Below are 23,183 nucleotides of genomic sequence, written 5' to 3' on the forward strand. Positions count from 1 at the left end.
TCTCCCCACTCTTTTCCCTCCTCCAGCAGAAGGAAGGATTTTTTTTTTTTTTAAGCTATGAGTTGTGTAGGTTAGGGAAGAGGTGATGTAAGCACTCTGTTGGCTGCCCCAGCTGGTGTCTGAATAAGTTCCCCCCACCCCACCCAATCCAATGTCTCTGGGCCTAGTTGAGCACTAGGGCTCACCTAAGTGTTACAGTGTTTTATGGCCTATACTGACTTTTAAGTTCATTTATAGACACAGATCATTGCAGCCCTCAGTGGTGAGGTTTGCAGACACTCAAGTTTGGATTGCTGGGATAGAAGATTCCTCTCTGGCTAGGGCTGGTTTAAATGCTGCCTCTGTGGGCTGGTGTCAGCCAAGTTTGGTCCTGTTTTTCTTTCTGCTCTAACAAGACAGCATTGAGTTCAGTGCCTAACTACTGCTGCGTTCTCCCTCCCTCAATGCCCAGAGACATTCTCTGCACCAGGTCACTGCCGCTGGGTCATGGGGGAGGGGTGTTGTTGGCAATTCAGTATTGTTTTTTTTCTCTCTTCGGTACCTCTTTCAGCAATATGATAATAAAACCAGGCACTGTGAGGGCTCACCTAATTTTTAGTTCTTCTAATGATTTTTTTTTTTTTCTGTGTAGATTGTTGTTAAATTGGTATCTTTCTGTGGGGAGGGTGATTGCTGGAGCCTTTTGTTCTGCCATCTTGCTTAGCATCTCCGTATGTTTTGTATCCATTTATGTTTTGTTGAATATCTAGGTTGATTCTATTTCCTGACTATTGCAAATAATCCATAATAAACATGGGAACACATATATCCCTTTGACATACTAATTTTATTTCCTTTTGATATACACGAAATAGTATAATTGCTGGCTCATATGTTAGTTCCAGTCTTTTTTTTTTTTTTTTTTTGAGGAACCTCCATACAGTTTTCAATTATGGCAGTGTATGTGTTCTTCTTCATATACTTGCCAGCATTTTTTTACATTTTGTCTTTTTCATAATAGCTATTCTAATGGGGATAAGCTGATACTCTATTGTTGTTTTGAGTGGAATTTCTCTGATGATTAGTAATTTAAATATTCTTTTATATAACTCTTAACCACTTGTACGCTTTCTTTTGAAAAATGCCTATTCAGGTATTTTAAAATGAGATTACTTTTTTCACTATTGATTTGAGTTCCTAATATATTATAGTAATTAACCTGATGTCATGTGCATAGTTTTTGATATGGTGGGGATTCATATCCCAACCCAAATCTCATACCAAATTAATGACCCCAATATTGAAGGAGCAGCCTGGTGGAAGGTGATTAGATCATGGGATCAGATTTCCCCCTTGCTCTTCTCATGATTGTGAGTGAGTTCTCATGAGATCTTTTTTTTTTAAAAAGTGTCTAACACCTCCTCTTTCCCTGTCTTCCTCCTGCTCTGACCATGTAAGACATGCTTGCTGCCCCATCTGCCTTTGGCCATGATTTAAGTTTCCTGAGCCCTTCTCATTCATGCTTCCTAAACAGCCTGTGAAACCATGAGCCAATTAAACCTCTTTTCTTTATAAATTACCAAATATTAGTTATTTCTTTATAGCAATGTGAGAATGGACTACTACAGTCTTCAAATATTTATTCCATTATGTGGTTTGTCTCTTTACCCTTTTGATTATTTTATTATTGTTTTCTTTTCTGTGGAGAAGCATTTTAGTTAGATATAATCCTCTTTATCTTTGCTTTTGTTTTCTCTGCTTTTGAAGTCTTATCCAAAAAAACTTGTGTTTAATCCAATGTCCTAAACTATTTTTTCCATTTGTTCTAGTACTTTTATCACATTGGGTCTTACATATGTGTGTTTGATCCATTTTGAGATCATTTTGTATATGGTGAGAGATAGAAGTCTAGTTTCATTTTTCTGTATGTTAATACCCGTGTTTTCTCAACACCTGTTATTGAATAAACTATCTGTTCACCAATATATGTTCTTGGATCCTCTGTTTAAATAAGTTGACTCTAAGTCAATGGATTGATTTCTCTTCCTTTAATTTGTTTCATTAGGCAAAATACTTATTTATATGCCACTACCATGCTGTGTTGTTTACAATAGCTTTGTAATATATTTTGAAGTCAGGTAGTGTGATGCCTCCAGCTTTGCTCTTTTTTTGTTGAGTATTTATATGGCAATTCAGGGTCTTTTATGGTTTAATGTAAATTTTAAAATCTTTTTTTCTGTTTCTGTGAAGAATGTCATAAATATTTTGACAGATTACATTGAGTCTATGGATTGTTTTGGTAGTATGAATGTTTTAGCAATGTTAATTATTCATCCATGAACACAGGATATGTTTCAATTTATTTGTGTCCTTATAATTTATTTCATGAATATTTTATAGCATTAATTGTATAAATCTTCCCCTTTTGATTACATTATTCCTAATTTTATTTTATTTAGTTATTGTACATTGGATTGCTTTTTTTCAGATAGTTTGCTATTGGATCGTAAAATTATTATAATTTTTGATGTTGATTTTGTATCTTGAAACTTCAATGCATTTTTTAAATTCTAACAGTGTTTCTATAAAGTTTTTATTTAAAAGAAAGTCATGTTTCTGTAAACAGAAAAAAATAGCTTTATTTTTTTTCCTATTTAGATACATTTTATTTATTTCTCTTTCTTAATAGCTATGCCTAAAACTTACAGTTCTAATTTGAATAAAAGTGGTAAAAGTGGGCATTCTTGTGTTATTTCAGATATTAGAGGAATAGCTATCAACATTTTTCCATTCAGCATGATGTTAGCTGTGGATTTGTCAAATAGAGCTTTTATTGTGTTGAAGTACATTGTTTCTATGCTAAATTTGTTGAGAATTTTTATTATAAAAGGATGGTCTATTTTTTTTCAAACACTTCTACATTTATTAAAGTGATTATATACTTTTTGTCTTTCTTTTGTTAATGTGATGTATTATATTTATTCATTTCTATACATTGTACCATCCTTGCAAGTCTGGAATGAATGTCACTTGATCATCATGAATGATCTACATAATGTAATGTTGAATTTTGTTTGCTAGTGCTCTTTGAGGATTTTTGCATCTATGTTAGTCAGGAATATTACTGTACACTCCCATTTTCTTTTATTGCTTTGTTCTTGCCTAGTTTTGGTATCAGGGTAATGCTGGCTCCATATAATGAGTTTAGAAGAATTCCACCCTGTCCACCTGGCCCCATAGAATGAGGTTAGAAGAATTCCATCCTGTCTAATTTTTTGGAAATAGTTTGAAAAGAATTAATAATAATTTTTATTTAAATATATAGTAGAATTCAGCAGTGATGCCATGAGGTCCTGGGCTTTTCTTTTATGGGAGACATTTTATCATTGATTCAATTGTGTTCTCTGTTGGTTTGTTAAGGTTTTCTATTTCTTCATGATTAAAATTTGGTAGGTTGTTTGTGTTCAAGAATTTATCCATTTCTTTTAGACTTTCCATTTTCTTGGTATATATTTGTTCAAAATCGTCTCTAATGATTCTTAGCATTTCTGTGGTAACAGTTGTAATACCTGATTGTCATCTCCGATTTTATTTGGGTTCTTCGTCTTTTTGTTTTAGCTAGTCTAGCTAAAAGTTTGTCAATTGTATTTACCTTCTTAAAAATCTAGCTCTTCGTTTTGTTGATTTTTTTTTTACTCTTTATTTTGTTTATTTCTGAGCCAATGGTTATAATTTTTTTCATTCTACTAATTTGGGTTTATCTTTGCTCTTGTATTTTTAGTTAACTGAAGAATAATGTTAGGTTTTTAATTTGAAATCATTATTTATTTTTTGATATAAATGTTTATTGGTATGAAGTAGTCTCTTTAAACTTCTTCTGCTGTGTTCTATACATTTTGGTATGTTTTGTTTCTATTTCCATTTATCTCAAAAGTTTTATATTCTTTTATTGACCACTTGGTTATTCAAGAGCATGTTCAATTTTCACATATCTGTAAAATGCTCAAGATTTCTTTTATTATTGATTTCTTGTTTCATAGAAGTGTGGCAAGAAGATATTTGATACGATTAAAATCTTCTTAGATTTGTTTATACTGATTTTATAGCCTTATATGATCTATCTGAAAGAATGTTTCATGTGCAGTTGAGGAAAAAGTGTATTCAGTAGCTATTGAATAGAATGTTCTGTATATATCTGTTAGGTCCACTTGGTCTCAAGAACAGTTTAAATCCATTATATTTTTCTTAACGTTTTTTATTAAATTGGGTAATAAATGATATGGGTAATGTAAAATTGTTCTTCGTACACTGTTTAATGCATTTTTTGGTATTGTTATACTGAAATGAGGTACTATAATCTTTCACGTAAGTTCCTGAGTTCTTACGGTGGTTGTGTGTGTGTATATAGTTGTTTAAATTGATGTCTTTGTTCGAGGAAAATCCCTGGAGGCTACTACCCTACCATCTTGTGCTGCCCTCTCATTAAATAAGCAGCTCTTTAAATAACTTAATTAGAAAAAGCACAAATATGTGAGATAAAGAAATGAAAATTGGGAAATAATCATATAAATGGATAAAATCAAAACTATAAGAAACTAATATTTTCACCTCTATAGTAATAAATGTGAAAAATTCGAGGAAATAGATAATTTTCTAGAAAAATATACTTTACCAAAAATGACCATAAAATACATAGAATATCTCAACAGACTAATTTCCACAGAAAAATTGGTAAAATTATCCAAAAGATCATCCCACCTTATACAAACACAAGCAACAACAACAAAGACTCAGGTATTGGTTTATCTGGTAGATTCTATCTAACCTTAAAAAGCTGTTAAATTACTTCACAGCATAGAAGTAAATAGAGCCTGAAGCTATTTATTTTTTTAGGAAGCTACTTAAGACTCAGAACATTTCAAGCAACAGCACAAAACATAAAACTATAAACCAATCTGATTTAGAAAAATAATTGTAATACTCAAAATATTAGTTATTCAACAGCACTGTGAAAGAACAAATCCATATTGAGTAAAATTTGTTTCAGGAATGCAAAGACAGTACAGTAATAGGATACCTGATAATCTATCTCATTATCATAGTAGATCTAAGAACAATTTTTGATTGACTCTGTAGATGCTGAAAATCATACTGCAAAATTCAACAATTTGATTTATAAAAATAAAATAAGAATACATGGACATTTTCTTAATCTAATAAAATTCTTACACCTAAAGCAGCATTATGTTTAATGTGTAAATAATATATACATTCACATCGAAGTATAAAGGTAGATGAGAATGTTCACAATTATTCTTATTATTTCATTTTAACGTCAACATACTAGCTAACACAATTAGACCTATGAAAGAAATTAGATATAAATTTCAGAGAGGAATGTTAAACCATTCCTTTTTGAAAATGATAAGATTGTTTGTAGAAAATCCAAGTAGATCGAATTAAAGAATAATTAAAAACAGTGAATCAGTGAGGTACAAAATATTACAAAGAAATTAATAACTTTTGAGGTGGATCCAAGATGGCCGTTTAGGAACAGCTCAGGATTGCAGCTCCCAGTGAAAGCGCAGAGGGTGAGTGGATGCTGCATTTTTATTGCCCACAGGCTAGGAAATTCCCAGGCGGAGGAGCTCCACAGGTCGCCAGCATGGCTGTATCAGCCCGCATGGCTGTGTTGGCCGGCGCCGCTGCTTTGCCCCGCGCAGCTGCTTTGTCAGCGCCCCGGCACAGCAGTTCTTCATACAAGATACACTGGTCCGGGTGCCCTTTTGCCTGGCGATTGGAGCCACAGGAAGTCACCCATTCATCTGTTTAAAAGGGGGACTGAACAGGGAACCAGGACAGTAGATTCCAGGGCAAAAAAAGTGCCACAAATCTCAGTACTGCTGTTTAAGCCAGCACAGTGAGTCACCGCACAGGAAAACACACAGATCCTGGTGCCTCTTCAACACGGGACTGGAACACCAACTTAAAAAAAAAAAAAGGCTCTGAGGCAGGGAGCCAGGCGATCAGGCTCGGCTGGTCCCACCCCCACAAAAGAACAGCAATCAGAAACTCTCTGGATTGAGAGTTTCACAGCAAGCACAGCTGAACCCGGGACGGTCCAGCTCTGTGAGGGAGGGGTATCTGCCATTACCGAGGCAGCCCACCACTATGGAGGTAGTTTTCCAATGCTGAGGCAGCCCACCATTGCCAAGGCAACCCGCCATTGCTGAGGCAGCTCACCATTGCCGAGGCAACCCGCCACTACAGAGAGACTCCTCAACAGAGGCGGGCCACCATTGCCAAGGGAGTTCTAATTACACCCATATAAACAGGACTGCAGGAAAGTTCACTCGGCAGCTGGGCGGAGCCCACAGCAGCTCAGCAAAGCCTCTACAGGCAGACAGTGACTAGGCTGCCTCCTTGCTGGGCAGGGCAGCTCTGAAGGAAAAAAAAAAAAAAAGAAGGCAGCAGCATAACAGAAACTCATAAATAAAGCCCTAAATCCCTAAGACAGAGCACCTGGGAACAAAAAGTGGTTTATGAGTTCTGCTGCAGCAGACCTAAATGTACCTGCCCAGCAGCTCTGAATGAACAATGGAGCTCACAGCTCACCATTTGAGCTCCTATAAAGAATAGACTGTCTCCTCAAGCAGCTCCCCGACCCCTGTACATCCAAACCCGCATCACAAAGGAGAAATCAGACTGACACTTGGCAGGTATCTTTTTGGGACAAAGATAGCAGAAGAAGAAAACTGGTCACAACCCTTACTGTTCAGCAGCTGCTGCAGGTGATCCTCAGGTAAGCAGGGCCTGGAGTGGACCTCAGCAGACCTACAGCAGAGGGGCCAGACTGTCAGAAGGAAAACCAAGAAACAGAAATAACCTCATCATCAACAAACAGAACGTCCACTCAGAGACCTAATCTGAAAGCCAGCAACTACAAAGACGACAGGTGGATAAATCCATAAAGATGGGAAGAAACCAGTGCAAAAAGGATGAAAACACCCGAAACCAGAACACCTCTCCTCCTAAAAGGGATACACAAAGGCTCAAAATAAAGGGATGGAAGAAGATTTACCAAGCAAATGGAGAACAAAAAAAAGCAGGAGTTGCAATTCTCATCTCTGATAAATTAGACTTTAAAGCAACAAAGATCAAAAGAGACAAAGAAGGACATTACATAATGGTAAAAGGATCAAGGAAACACAAGAGCTAATGATCCTAAATATATACGCACCCAATACAGGAGCACCCAGATACATAAGGCAAGTTCTTAAAGACTTACAAAGAGACTTAGACTCCCACACAATTATAGTGGGAGACTTTAACACCCCATTGTCAATATTAGACAGATCAACCAGACAGAAAATTAACAAGGATATCCAGGACTTGAACTCAGACCTGGACCAAGCAAACCTAATAGACATTTACAGAACTCTCCACCCCAAATCCACAGAATATGCATCCTTCTTAGCACCACATCATACCTCCTCTAAAATTGACCACATAATTGGGAGTAAATCACTCCTCAGCAAATGCAAAAGAATGGAAATCATAACAAACAGTCTCTCAGAACACAGTGCAATCAAGTTAGAACTCAGAATTCAAAAACTAACCCAGAACAGCACAGCTTCGTGGAAACTGAACAACTTGCTCTTAAATGTTGACTGGATAAACAATGAAATGAAGACAGAAATAAAGATGTTCTTCAAAACCAACGAGAATGAAGACACAACATACCAAAATCTCTGGGACACATTTAAAGCAGTCTCTAGAGGAAAATATATAGCAATAAGTGCCCACATGAGAAGCAAGGAGAGATCAAAAATTGACACCCCATTGTCAAAATTGAAAGACCTAGAAGAGCAAGATCAAAATAACTCAAAGTCTAGCAGAAGACAAGAAACAGCTAGGATCAGAGCAGAACTGAAGAAGATAGAGACACAAAAAACCCTTCAAAAAATCAATAAATCCAGGAGCTGGTTTTTTGAAAAGATCAACAAAATAGACAGACTACTAGCCAGATTAATAAAAAAGAAAAGAGAGAATAAACAAATTGATGCCATAAAAAACGATAAAGGGGATATCACCACAGATTCCACAGAAATTCAAACAATCATCAGAGATTATTACAAACAACTCTATGCACATAAACTAGTAATCCTGGAAGAAATGGATAAATTCCTGGACACTTGCCTCCTCCCAAGCCTAAGCCAGGAAGAAGCCGAAATCCTGAACAGACCCATAACAAGGTCTAAAGTTGAGGCAACAATTAAGAACTTATCACCCAAAGAAGCCCGGGTCCAGACGGGTTCACAGCCAAATTCTACCAGACATACAAAGAGGAGCCAGTACCATTCCTTCTGAAACTATTCCAAACAATACAAAAAGAGGGAATTCTTCCCAAATCATTTTATGAGATCAACATCATCCTGATTCCAAAACCCAGCAGAGACTCAACAAGAAAAGAAAACTTCAGGCCAGTATCCATGATGAACATACAGGTATTGATCGGCTTACCACCTATGCAACTTATGACCATTTGACTTTATGACCATAATTGCTAGCCACAACTGCTCCTCGTCTGGAAGTGCAAACATTGCCCAGCTGGGCTTACAACAGTGCGGACCAGCTTCCGGCAGCAATACCATCTCTGCGTGCACCATTTCAACTGTACATATAGCCTACTCAACTCAACCTACGACCAAATCGTGTTACGACAGGTCCGTGGTCGTAAGTCGAGCACTAGCTGTAGATGCAAAAATCTTCAATAAAATACTGACAAGCCGATTGCCACAGCACATCAAAAAGCTTACCACCATGATCAAGTAGGCTTCATCCCGGGGATGCAAGGCTGATTCAACATATCCAAGTCTATAAACGTAATTCACCACATAAACAGAATCAAAGACAAAAAACACATGATTATATCAATTGATGCAGAGAAGGCCTTTGACAAAATTCAACAGCCCTTTATGCTAAAAACCCTCAATAAGCTAGGTATTGACGGAATGTATCTCAAAATAATAAAAGCTATTTACAACAAACCAACAGCCAACATCATACTGAATGGACAAAAACTGGAAGCATTCCCCTTGAAACCTGGCACTAGACAAGGATGCCCTCTCTCACCACTCCTATTCAATATAGTACTAGAAGTTCTAGCAAGAGCAATCAGGCAAGAAAAAGACATAAAGATTATTCAAATAGGAAAGGAGGAAGTCAAATTGTCTCTATTTGCAGACGACATGATTGTATATCTAGAAGACCACATAGTCTCAGCCCAAAAGTTCCTGAAACCGATAAGCAACTTCAGCAATGTCTCAGGATACAAAATCAATGTGCAAAAATCACATGCATTCCTATACACCAACAACGGATGTAAAGAGAGCCAAATAAAGAACGACCTTCCATTCACAATTGCCACAAAGAGAATAAAATACCTAGAAATAAAACTAACAAGGAACATAAAGGACCTCTTCAAGGAGAACTACAAGCCACTGCTCAACAAAATAAGAGAGGACACAAACAGATGGAGAAACATTCCATGTTCATGGTTAGGAAGAATCAATATCATGAAAATGGCCATACTGCCCAAAGTCATTTACAGATTCAATGCTATCCCCATCAAGCTACCAATGACCTTCTTCGCAGAACTGGAAAAAACCACCTTAAACTTCATATGGAACCAAAAGAGAGCCCGCATAGCCAAGCCATTCCTAAGCAAAAAGAACAAAGCGGGAGGCATCACACTACCAGAATTCAAACTATACTACAAGGCCACAGTAATCAAAAGAGCATGGTACTGGTACCAAAACAGATATATAGACCAATGAAACAGAACAGAGGTCTTGGAGGCAACACAACAGATCTACAACCATCTGATCTTTGACAAACCAGACAAAAACAAGCAATAGGGAAAGGATTCCCTGTTTAATAAATGGTGTTGGGAAAACTGGCTAGCCATGTGCAGAAAACAGAAACTGGACCCCTTCCTGAAACATTACATTAAAATTAACTCCAGATGGATTAAAGACTTAAACATAAGACCTAACACCATAAAAACCCTAGAAGAAAATCTAGGCAAAATAATTCAGGACATAGGTGTAGGCAAGGACTTCATGACCAAAACACCAAAAGCATTGACAACAAAAGCCAAAATAGACTAATGGGTTCTAATCAAACTCCACAGCTTCTGCACAGCAAAAGAAATAGTCATTAGAGTGAATTGGCATCCAACAGAATGGGAAAAAATTTTTGCAGTTTACCCATCTGACAAAGGGCTGATATCCAGAATTTACAAATAACTAAAACAGATTTACAAGAAAAAATCAAACAATCCCATTCAAAAGTGGGCAAAGGATATGAACAGATACTTTACAAAAGAAGACATACATGAGGCCAACAAACATATGAAAAAATGCTCATCATCACTGGTCATTGGAGAAATGCAAATCAAAACTACATTGAGATATGATTTCATGTCAGTTAGAATGGTGATCATTAAAAAATCTGGAGACAACAGATGCTGGAGAGGATGTGGAGAAATAGGAACACTTTTACACTGTTGGAGGGAGTGTAAATTAGTTCAACCATTGTGGAAGACAGTGTGGCGATTCCTCAAGGACCTAGATATAGAAATTCCATTTGACCCAGCAATCCCATTACTGGGTATATATATCCAAAGGATTATAAATCGTTCTACTATAAGTACTCATGCACACGAATGTTCATTGTGGCACTGTTTACAAGAGCAAAGACCTGGAAGCAACCCAAATGCCCATTGATGATAGACTGGATAAAGAAAATGTGGCACATATACACCATGGTGTACTATGCAGCCATAAAAAGGACGAGTTCACGTCCTTTGTAGGGACATGGATGAATCTGGAAACCATCATTCTCAGCAAACTGACACAAGAGCAGAAGATCAAACACTGCATGTTCTCACTCATAGGCAGGTGTTGAACAATGAGAACACACGGACACAGGGAGGGGAGCACTACACACTGGGGTCAGTTGGGGGGAAATAGGGGAGGGACGGTGGGGGGTGGGGAGTTGGGGAGAGATAGCAAGGGGAGAGATGCCAGATGTAGGTGATGGGGAGGAAGGCAGCAAATCACACTGCCACGTGTGTACCTATGCAACAATCTTGCATGTCCTTCACATGTACCCCAAAACCTAAAATGCAATAAAATAAATGGGAAAAAAATTAATAACTTTTATATGAATGCATAATCACCAATATGGTTATTATTGAAACAGAATAGAGAGTGTGATGGAACACGTCATGCCTTAACAATCACTATTAAACAGACTAAATGTATTAGATATATTAACACCAATAGGCAATTTTATATAAAGATAAATCTGTAAAAGCACTCATGAAGGACAAAAAAAAGAAGATAAGCAATATATATATACTACCCTAAATATAAATGGTCAAAAACATCATGTTATTAATCCTCCATAAACTAGTCTATAAATTTGATATAAACCCAATAAAAACACTAACAGTGTTTTATGGGAAGCTAGAAAAACTGATTATCATGCCTGTAGAGAAAAATAAACAAGTACATATAAAACATTCTGAAGGAGTACTGAAATGAGAATAATTATATGAGGATATGAAAAATATAAGATGGTAATAAATAAGACCTATTATATAAAACAGTCTGAAGTTTCCTCAGAAAACTAAAAATAGAATTATCATATGATCCAGAAATCACACTTCTGGATATACATTTTGAATAGCTGTAATCGAGAAATTAAGTATCCAAAATGCTCCCAAATTGGAGTTCTTGGATGATGTCACAAGTGAAAAATTTCACATCTGACCTCATGTGACAGGTTGCATTCACAACAGGTGCACAAGACACAGTTTATTCGTATCCTCAAGGGAAAAAAGATTTTCCAAGCTTCTTTCAGCTGCAGTATACCTTTTCTGTGCATTCCCAGATTCCTACAAACAAACATACCCACAAAATGCAATAAATTGTATGTGCATAGGCTACATGTACCAACAATAGGTTTCCCATGATACCCGGCATGGGGCCAATACCTACATGCTTTACTTATTTTTGCTATTTTTGGTTTATTCTCTGTTCTGTAGTTATAAAGATACAGGGTAAAATATCAAGAAGGCCTGCATATATTTTTATGGGTAACAGTGATAAAAGGAAAGCATTTATGTTTAATAAATAAAATTAATGCATGAATAATAAATATATTTTTATATAAATTATTTACTAATGAATATAATTTATTTAATTAATAAATAAATAGAAGAGGACGCATTTATGTTTATCTGTGACATAGAAAGTCAAGTTGTTGTAGAAACTAGATAGCAGTGTAAGTGTGAAATGTCTTATAGAAGAGTATGGTATTGGAATGAACACCATATATGATCAGAAGAAAAAGAATGCTAAACTTTTGATGTTTTAGGCTGAGAGTGATGAACAAAAGTTAACAAATTTTTAAAAACTGCATGAACTTAAAAATCAAATGAAGATCTATATTGCATACTGAAAGAGTGGATCTATGAGCACTGCAGTGAACACATGCCTCTTAAAGGTATGCTGATCATGAAACAAAGATCTATCACAATGAACAAAAAATTGAAAAGAACTAGAATATACATCAACCTAGTTTCAGAGATTTATAAACATACAAAATATTAAATTATTGAAATTTGTGGTGATAAAGCATCTGCTGATCATAAAGCAGCAGGGAAATTCAATGACAAGTTTACCAAGGTCATTGCTGATGAAAATCTGATGTCAGAACAAGTCTACAATGATGATAAAATATCACGTTTTGGAATTATTGCCCTAGAAAAACATTCACTACAGGTGATGAGACAGAAATTAAGGATGCAAAGCACAGAATAATTCTGTTGGGATTTGCTAATGCAGCAGGCATGCATAAGACTAAACTTCCTGTGATAGGCAAAAGCTTGCGTTTTCACTGGTTTTAAGGAGTGAATTTATTACTAGTCCATTATTATGTTAACAGAAGGGTATGTGTCACCAGGGACATGTTTTCTGATTTTTCTCCCAAACAGTTTTGGACCAGAAGCTTATGCTTACTGCAGGGAAGGTGATTGGATAATGACTGCAAGATTCTATTTCTTTACAATTGTTTTGCTTATCCTCCAGGTAAAATTATAAAAAATACTGTTTGTGCAATGTACCTTCCCCCAAATGTGACTTTTTACTTCAGCTGTGTCGCCTGGGTATCCTTACATAAATAAAGAGTAAATATAAGACACTTTTGAATAGTATGCTAGCAGTAGTGGACAGAGGCATGGGTGTGGAAGGTTTTCAGAAGGAGTTGAGCATGAAGGTTGTCCCATATGTTTTTGCTAACAATTGGAACACAGTGAGTAAAGATACAGTTGTACATGCCTGGCACAACCTCTGGCCTGCAGCTGTTTTCAGTGATGATGATAAGGACGTGACTAAATAATTATATATGTAAAGTAAGAACAAAATAATGTTTTACCTCCTTACATATACAAAACATGTATCCTCAGCATCTATCAGTAATATGGAAGAAGTGACTATCAAAGATGTTTTTAATATCACTAATGAAGTTCCAGCATTTCATTCATTGACTGTAGGTGAAATAGCCAAAATGACTCTTAATCAAATGATTTTGGTAATGGTGAAAATTAAGATGATATTGTTAACGGGGGGGGGGAGGGAAAGGCCTATAGATAACATGGTGAAAATATGTGATAGTCTTATTGAGGACTAGAATACTGTGCATACATAATAGAACAAGAAATTATGTCTGTTTATAAGATCAAAGAGACTTCTAAGACAAAAACTGTTATTAATGAGACAGATGACTCTGGAGGAAACATTTTAAAAGCCATCCAGCAGAATGCCTGCCTGTCCCTTGAGGACGAGGGCACATTTCGTGGCCCTTCAGCTGCTTCTGATGTTTCTTCTCTCCTAAAAAAAAAAAGAAAAAAAAATTCAATGTACTGTAAACTGTTAATCAAAACACAGCATCATGGGTGGAAACTAAAAGGCTGCTGTGGTTTGTTGTTTAAGTTAATACAAGTATTATGATGATGCTACTGTGCTATTTTGTAACACTGAACATAATATTTTTTCACTGTATTAACAGCATGTCATAATTTTTACTGTTAAGTATTTATATGTGAATAAATGTAAGAAAGTGATTGCTTATCAGTAGCATATAAATTTAGAGTGAGAAATGATGGTGATGATAAACAACCACAGATTTTCCACATGGGTGTGTGAGATAGTGATATTTTTCTTTCTGATGATTCAATATATACAAATGTTTGTTTCATGCATAAAATCATTAAAAAACTATATAAAATTGCCTTCAGGCTATGTGTATAAAGAGTATATGGAACAAACCTATTTGTATTTCAATGGGTTCCATCCCCTAGATATCTCATTATGTATATGCAAATATCCTAAAAATTGAAAAAAAAAAAATATAAAAAAAAAACTCCAAACACTTCTGGTCCCAAGCATTTTAGATAAGGGATGCTCAACCTGTATATCCAAAAGCAGTTAAATCAATATGTACAAAAGATATCTGGACTACCATGTTCATTGCAGAATTATTTAAAATAGCCAATATTGGGCAGCCCCCTGGCACCAAGCAGCCTGAAAGTGCCCCAGCACAGAAGCTAAAATAGCCAATATATGGAAACAACTCAAATGTCAGTCAAATGGATTAATGGATAAAGAAAATGTGGTGTATATATACATAATATAGCATGATTCAATCTTAAAAAATACAGTTATGTTATTTTCAATAATGTGCATAAATCTGGAGGGCATTATGCTAAGTGAAATAAGACAGGCATAAAAAACAAATACTGCATGCTCGCACTTACATGTGGAATCTTAAAAAAAGTCAGAGAAACAGAGTAAAGTGGTGGTTACTAGAGGCTAGGGGAATGGTGTAAATGGGGAAAGGGAAGATGCTAATCACAGGGTACAAAATTTCAGTTAGTTAGAAGGATTTAGTGATCTGCAGACAATAATTATTGCATGTTTTAAAATTGCTGAAGTAAATTTTAAATGTTTTCACCACAGAAAATATGTATGTAAAGTGATGGATTTTTAAATTAATTTGATTTAATTATTCAACAACATAAACATGTAGCAAAATATCACATTGTACTCCTGAAATATATGATGTATATAATTATTATTGGTCAATTAAACATTAAATTTTAAAATGGGAAGTTTGTTCCTGATACTTGGATAATCACAAAATGGGAATTTGACATCCAGGAGTGGACCTAAATGCACATAAGAATTTAGTATTATACAGGTGTCATTTGAAGTCAGTGGAAGAACATAGACTTGTTTTATATACAGTGTTAGAAAAATGTAAGTAACCTTTTGGTAAACAACAGAAGTTGGATTTGTACCTTAAATCATATATGAGCATACATTTTAAATGAAGCGGTAATTTAAATGTGAACATAGCTTTACTAGAAAACCAGAAGTAAATAATAGATCACTTGTATAAATTCGCTAAGTGAAAGAGGCCTTTCTTCTGCCTGCTTCCACAAGGACATAGTCCACATTTACTTACATTTTTGGACTAACTTTAATCTCAAAATCAAAACTTCATACACCTATTTCCTTTGTGTTGCTGTCATCTAGATTTAGATGCAAAGTTTGTTAAGCAAAGATTGTAAAAAAGTGTTTACCGGTCTTTCAATCTATTAATGGGTATCAGGAAACTTTAAAAAATGAGTTTCAGTTAGACTGCAAGAATAAGTTTTAGTGAACTATTTCACTACATGGTGACTACTGTTAATGATAATATATATTTCAAAGTTGCTAAATGCACAGATTTTTTTAAACATTCTCATCACCAAAAATGTTGGTAGGATGATGGATATGTTAATTAGTTTGATTTAATCTTCCTGCAATATATATATATAAATGAAAACATCACATTGTTTCCCGGAAATATACATAATTATCATTTGTCAATTAAAAGAGTAAAAAAAAAAAAAATCATGCTTGTAATCCCAGAACTTCGGGATGCCGAGGCAGGTGGATCACCTGAGTTCGGGAGTTGGAGAGCAGCCTGACAAATATGGAGAAACCCAGTCTCTACTGAAAATACAATATTAGCCAGGTGCGGTGGCGCGAGCCCCTAATCCCAGCTACCTGGGAGGTTGAGGCAGGAGAATGGCGTGAACCTGAGAGGCAGAGGTTGCAGTGAGTGGAGATGGAGCCATTGCACTCCAGCCTGGGCAAAAAGAGCAAAACTCTTTCTCAAGAAAAAATAGTAAAAAATATAATAGAAATGATTAATAAATGTGATTTTATGAAACACAAGCAAAACTTGTAAGGCCGAGATCAAAACGTAAAGCAATTACAACAAAGAAAGTACTGTGAATAAATTACAAAAAATGACCCAGAACTAAAATGTCACTTTTATTGCCAGGAAGATACTAATTGTCTTGATATATAAAGAGTACCTGCAAATAAAGAAGATAACCATTCTCACTTTTGATAAAAGAAATATTAGTTAAAAATACTTGAAATTTCTATTTTTAAACTATCAGAGGCTGGACACAATAGCTCACGCTTGTAATCCTAGCGCTTTGGGAGGCCAAGAAGGGCAGATCACAAGGTCAGGAGTTAGAGACCAGCCTGGCTACCACAGTGAAACCGTCTCTACTAAAAATACAAAAATTAGCGGAGCATGGTGGCCGATGTCTGTAATCCCAGCTACTTAGGTGGCTGAGGCAAGAGAATTGCTTGAACCCAGGAGGTGAAGTTTGCAGTGAGCTGAGATTGCACCACTGTACTTCAGCCTGGGATACAGAGCTAGACTTCATCTAAAAAAATTAATTAATTAAAAAAAATTTTTTTAAACTATCAGATTGGCTATAACTGAAAGTCTTGGTAATATACTTATTGGCGAAGCTTTATGTAAACAATCACTTTCATTTGTTACTGGTAGGAATACAAATTGGAATGAAATTTGATAATATTCATCAAAATTTCAAATACATATATTTTTTGTCCCAAAAATTCCACTCCAGGAATTAAATCCATAAACAGTTCTGTGCATGTGCACAATGAAATATTACATAATGTTACTTATTGCAAAAGTATTTATTAAAACAATGATAAAAAATCTAAATGTGAATTGATTAAAAAAGTAAATAAATCATGCTACATTTACCTATTGGAGTACAATCCTGTTTTAGGAAAGAACAGGACATTCTTTAGAAAGACAGTTTAATGCAAAGTTTTTGGCCATTGATATTAGAACAAGTCTTCTTGGGTTCCTCTCACAACTCTATCACTTATTAATTTTGTAATCCTGGGGTGAGGTCTTAGGCTAATTTTTGTCATGTATAAAATGGGGATAATACTAGAACTTACTTTATAGGATTTTCATCAACCTTAGATATATTAACACAATTCATATATAGTAAACACTATATAAGCATTAGCTCTTTCTGCCACTATTGACTTATAAAAGTCTCCAAAAATGATTTCAAGTAAAAATGTAAGTAAAGAACAGTGTTACAGTATGTTGCCCATTGTTTAAAAGAAAGAATGCAAGGAGACACATTTGTATTTTCTTGCTTATACATAATTAAACTCATATATATAAGTATATATGTGTATATATATATGTATCAAAGAAATTAGACTATAATTTCTAAAAAATTTGAATAAATCACTAATTTCTATATAAGAAACAGTAATTACATTTGGTGACGGGATGGGAATTGAGTAAATGAGGCACAAGGGTGGAGGAAGTATTATTAATGGATAGTTTAATATTGGACCATGTGATTGAAGCCCTGTTACAACTTGAATTGTGTCCCCTGTACACTGCCCCCACCTCCCAAAAAAAGATATGTTGACATCTTAATTCTTCAGAATGTGACGTTATTTGGAACTAAGGTCCTTGCAGACATGGTTTGTTAAAATGAGTTCATACTGGAGCAGTGCCAGCCCATAATCCTGTATGACTGCTCTTCTTATAAAAAGAGGAGAAGAGACACAGACACAAGGGGAGAATACAATGACCACAGAGGCGGATATCAGAGTTTTGCTATCAGAAGATAGAAGGCAAGGAATGCCTGGGACTACCAGAAATGAGAGGAAGCAAACAAAGGAATCTCTCCTACTTACAGCCCTCAGAGGACACATGGCCCTGCCAACAACCTAATTTTGGACTTATGGCTCCTAGAGCTCAGAACTGTAAGACAATAAATTACAGTTGTTTTTAGCCACCCAATTTGTGGCAATTTTCTATGTAGTTTTAGAAAATGGATACAAATCCCTAACTGACAATTAAATATACATATATGACATATATTATCTTGAAAGTTGTAAAATGACAACAGTTTAAATGAGTAGCAAACATAGACCGGACTTCTCACTTTGTATTGCATCTATCACTGCAAATGAGAATTTTATATACTATCAAGCTGAACTCTGTTAGGCCAATAAAAGTGTTCGCTTTTGAAACTTACAGAATTAACAAAATCCGGTAAATCTACTCTCTTCAGGTTGTACCTCACTTACTTATTTTCTGTATATATAATTTTATATCGATTGTGGTAAGCCTTCCCAAGATATTATGCTAAAGTCAGGAATCCCTTGTTAAATAGAACCTCTTTACAGCAGTCTACTGTTAAAGGTTAAAAAATAATTAGAAGTAGCAGGCTTTTGTAGAGAATTACAGGTTTCACATATTCGTAATATAAGACTGTGTAGTATTCAGGGATAAGGGATAATTTATTAAGATTTATTATTATCTCTTAAAAGCAAAAGGCATGGTCGAGGAGCCTGTTGTTAAAACCTGACTTGATTAATGGAGGAAAGAAGCCACATAAACAAATGAGTCACCTGGAAATAGCTAATCATCTTTGTGTGACTCATTATAAGAATCCTTTAATACTTGCAAATAACATACATTTCATATCATATTTATAGAAGTAATGTTGAATAGAATAAAAACAGTATAGCCTGTTTTAAAGTACCACTTTTTGAAAATTACTTTAGATGTTTGTTTAAACTATTTAAATAAATCCTTAAAGAAATGTTCTCCCATATTGGAAACCTACATTACATAAAAGCCCATAAATAAATTTTTCTATGCTTGGTGGTCAGCTTTCTTCATGAAGTATTGCTGAATCCCCAAATTCTAAAAAGTAGGGCAGCTGAGACATTGGCAGAGGAACACAGTCTACATTTTGATGTAATACTGGCTATTCAAGCTTTTTGATTGAAAGAGGGTTGTGTTATAGGAGAAAAAGCATAAGATAAGACAACAAGAGGCCTAGGTCCTAGACCAAGATCTACCTCTTACTACCTTTGTAAATCTCAGCAACATTGTTCTCATCTACAAAAGAGAGGTAACAGTACCAAGATACTTAGTGTTGTGTGTTTTCTTCCAATATAGATTATATGGGGACAAATGTAATAGTGAATATGAAAGTGCATTGTAATTCATATAAATTGCATGAAAAATTCTCTTTCAATTTCATAAAGAGACAATTTTTCTCTTATAGCTTTATTTATTTTTTAGATTAGAAAAAGAAATGGGTAACATGAATGCTAGCCTACCGTGTGGTATCCTGCGGTCAAAGTAAGTCCCCATAACATAGTTTTAGATAAATTTATAACATAGTATTTATCTATTTTCTCTTGAAACTCTGCAAGCTTCTATTTTGCATAATTATATTTCATTAATAAAATATAACATTGATAATAGCTAGAGAACGTGGAAAACCTCACCAGCATTTAATACAGAAATATTAAAGTGGACATAAACACTGGAAGCAGCAAAACACAATGGCACGTGTGTAACTATGTAACAAACCTGCACATTCTGCACATGTACCTCAGAACTTAAAGTATAATAAATAAATAAGTAAATACCACATAGAAAATAACAGGCACTCAAAATTGTTAGTAAAGCATTTAGAAATAAGTCTAAATAACATTAATATCTTATATCATAATCACATTTCCTATTTTCACAAAACAGTTTGACTTGTATTACTCTATTTCATTTTCACACTCATCATGCATAGTTATTTATATTAGTTTATGGATTAAAAAAACTGAGATTTTGAGAGCGTATCTAGGGTATCCTTGCTGGTAAATGACAGAACTGGACTAAAAATTATTTTTTCTATTCCCTAAACCATTGCACTTAGCATCAGGGTTGATTTATTCAAGAAATGTGTGGCCAGGCTTGGTGGCTTATGCTTGTAATCCCAGCACTTTGGAAGGCTGAGGAGGGTGGATCACCTGAGGTCAGGAGTTCAAGACCAGCCTGCTCAATATGGTGAAGCCCTGTTTCTACTAAAAATACAAAAATTAACTGGGTGTGGTGGTATGCACCTGTAGTCACAACCACTTGGGAGGCCGAGGCAGAAGAGTTGCTTGAACCTGGAAGGCAGAAGTTGCAGTGAGCAGAGATTGCACCACGGCACTCCAGCCTGGGCGACAGAGCAAGACTCCATCTCAAAAAAAAAAAAAAAAAAAAATGTGTATTGGGGTATATTGTATGCTAGCTTTTCTCCCTTTAGGTTAAATTTTTCTTTTACCCAACTGAGTTTTTGTTATTGTTGTTGATCTTAATGTTGTGTTTCCTTAACATAACAACATACATGACAATAGTTGAACATATCTGGTTATATTCCTACTAGCATGGTTTGGATGCTTTCTTTCTTGCTATATTTTAAACATCACAAATTTCTAAAAGCAAAGAAATGTACTAAATGAGCAGATATTTAAATCAGAGGGGTAACTAAGGAGTTAGCTATCCGGAAGACTCTGAGAGTGAAGGGCCCAAACTTGAGGAAATTGTTTGGGAAGAATGTTTCCTTCTGTGCACATCTGTGTGGTTCCCACCGTTCCACACAGATTGGAGCATCAGAGTATGGGACTATACATTCAATCTGTTTTAAAAATGCATGGATTGTTTTGGCTTTCCTGGCCTTATTTTGGTTACATATGAATTTAAAAACAGCTTCTTCTAATTCTGTGTACAATGTTAATGGTAGTTTAATGGGAACAGCATTAAATCTATAAATTACTTTGGACAGTTAGGGCATTTTCATGATACTGATTCTTCCTATTCATGAGCATGGATTATTTTTCTGTGTGTTTTTGTCCTCTGATTTCTTAGAGTAGTGATTTGTAATTCTCCTTGAAGAGATTCTTCTCTTCCCTTGTTAGCTTTATTCCTAGATATTTTATTCTGTTTGTAACAACTGTGAATGGGAGTTCATTCATGATTTTGCTCTTTGCTTGCCTGTTTTTGGTGTATAGGAATGCTAATGATTTTTGAACATTGATTTTGTATCCTGAGACTTTCCTGAAGTTGCTTATCAGCTTAAGGAGCTTTGGGGCTGAGAAAATGGGATTTTCTAGATAGAGGATTATGTCATCTGCAAACAAAGATAATTTGACTTCTTCTCTTGCTATTTGAATACACTTTATTTCTTTTTCTTGCCTGATTGCCCTGGCCAGAACTTCCAATACTATATTGAATAGGAGTGGTTAGAGAGGGCATTCTTGTCTTTTGCTGGCTTTCAAGGGGAATATTTCCAGCTTTTGCCCATTCAGAATAATATTGGCTGTGGATTTGTCATAGATGGCTCTTATTATTTTAAAATATGTTTCTTCAACACCTGGTTTACTGAAAATTTTTAACAGAAAAGGATGTTGAATTTTATCAAAGGTCTTTTCTACGTCTTTTGAGATAATCACACATTTTTTTTCTTTAATTCTGTTTATGTGATGAATTGCCTTTATTGATTTGTGTATGTTGAACCAACCATATATCCCAGGGAAGAAGACAACTTCATCATGATGTATAAGCTTTTTGACATGCCGCTAGATTTGGTTTGCAAGTATTTTATTGAGAATTTTTGCATTAATGTTCATCAAGAATATTGGCCTGAAGTTTTCTTTTTTGTATCTCTGCCAGGTTGTGGTATTATGATGATGCTGACCTCATAAAATGAGTTAGGGAGGGGTCCCTCCTTTTCAATTGTTTGAAATCATTTCAGTAAAAATAGTACCAACTCTTCTTTGTGCCTCTGGTAGAAACTAGCATCAGAGTGAATAGAGAACCTTCAGAATGAAAAAATTTTTGCAACCTATTCATCTGACAAAAGTCTAATATCCAGTCAACAAGGAACTTAAAGAAATTTACAAGAAAAAAACAACCCCATTGAAAAGTGGGAAAAGGATATGAACAGATGCTTCTCAAAAGAAGACATTCATGCATCCAACAAATGTATGAAAAAAGCTCAACATCACCGATTGTTAGAAAAATGCAAATCAAAACCACAATGAGATACCATCTCATGCCTGTCTGAATGGCAATTATTAAAAAGTCAAGAAACAACAGATGCTGGTGAGGCTGCAGAGAAATATGAATGCTTTTACACTTTTGATGGGAATGTTGATTAGTTCGACCATTGTGAAAAATGCTGTGATGATTCCTTAAAGATCTAGAACCAGAAATATCATTTGACCTAGAAATCACATTACTGGGTATATACCCAAAGGAATATAAATCATTCTGTTATAAATATACATGCAGATGTATGTTTATTGCAGCACTGTATACAATAACAAAGACATGGAAACCACCCAAATTCCATTCAATGATAGACCAAGTAAAGAAAAGGTGGTACATATACACCATGGAATACTATGCAGCCATAAAAGAGAATGAGATAATGTCCTTTGCAGGGACTGGATGTATCTGGATGCCATGATCTTCAGCAAATTAATGCAGGAACAGCCAACCAAACACTATATATGCTCACTTATAAGTGGGAGCTGAACACATAGTCACAAGGAAGGGAACAACACACACTGGACCCTGTGGGTATAAGGAAGAGCATCAGGTAAAATAGTTAATTAATACTGCATTTATTATCTAGGTAATGGTTGATAGGTGCAGCAAATCACCATGGCACACATTTACCTATGCAACAAACCTGCACATGTATCCCAGAACTTAAAATAAAAAAATAATAAAAGTCAAAAAAAAAAAAAAAAAAAGAAACAATAGATACTAGCAAGGTTGCAGAGGAAAAGAAATGCTTTTACACTGTTGGTGGGAGTGTAAATTAGTTCATCCATTGAAGATAGCATGAAGTTTCCTCAGATACATAGAACCATAAA

At 35.2% G+C, this 23,183-nt stretch overlaps 1 long non-coding RNA gene across 1 annotated transcript; it reads left to right on the plus strand.

Annotated features, from left to right (window-relative positions):
* Nucleotides 1–10,736: 10,736 nt before the first annotated feature.
* LOC116535243 lies at nucleotides 10,737–22,716 on the plus strand. The gene is made up of 2 exons (XR_004262117.1): nucleotides 10,737–10,791; nucleotides 22,681–22,716. It is a non-coding gene; the product is annotated as an uncharacterized LOC116535243 (long non-coding RNA).
* The last annotated feature ends 467 nt before the right edge of the window (nucleotides 22,717–23,183 follow it).

Source organism: Sapajus apella, unplaced genomic scaffold (genome assembly GCF_009761245.1).
Source record: "Sapajus apella isolate SASKATOON/1434 unplaced genomic scaffold, GSC_monkey_1.0 scaffold93, whole genome shotgun sequence".
Lineage (NCBI taxonomy): Eukaryota > Metazoa > Chordata > Mammalia > Primates > Cebidae > Sapajus > Sapajus apella.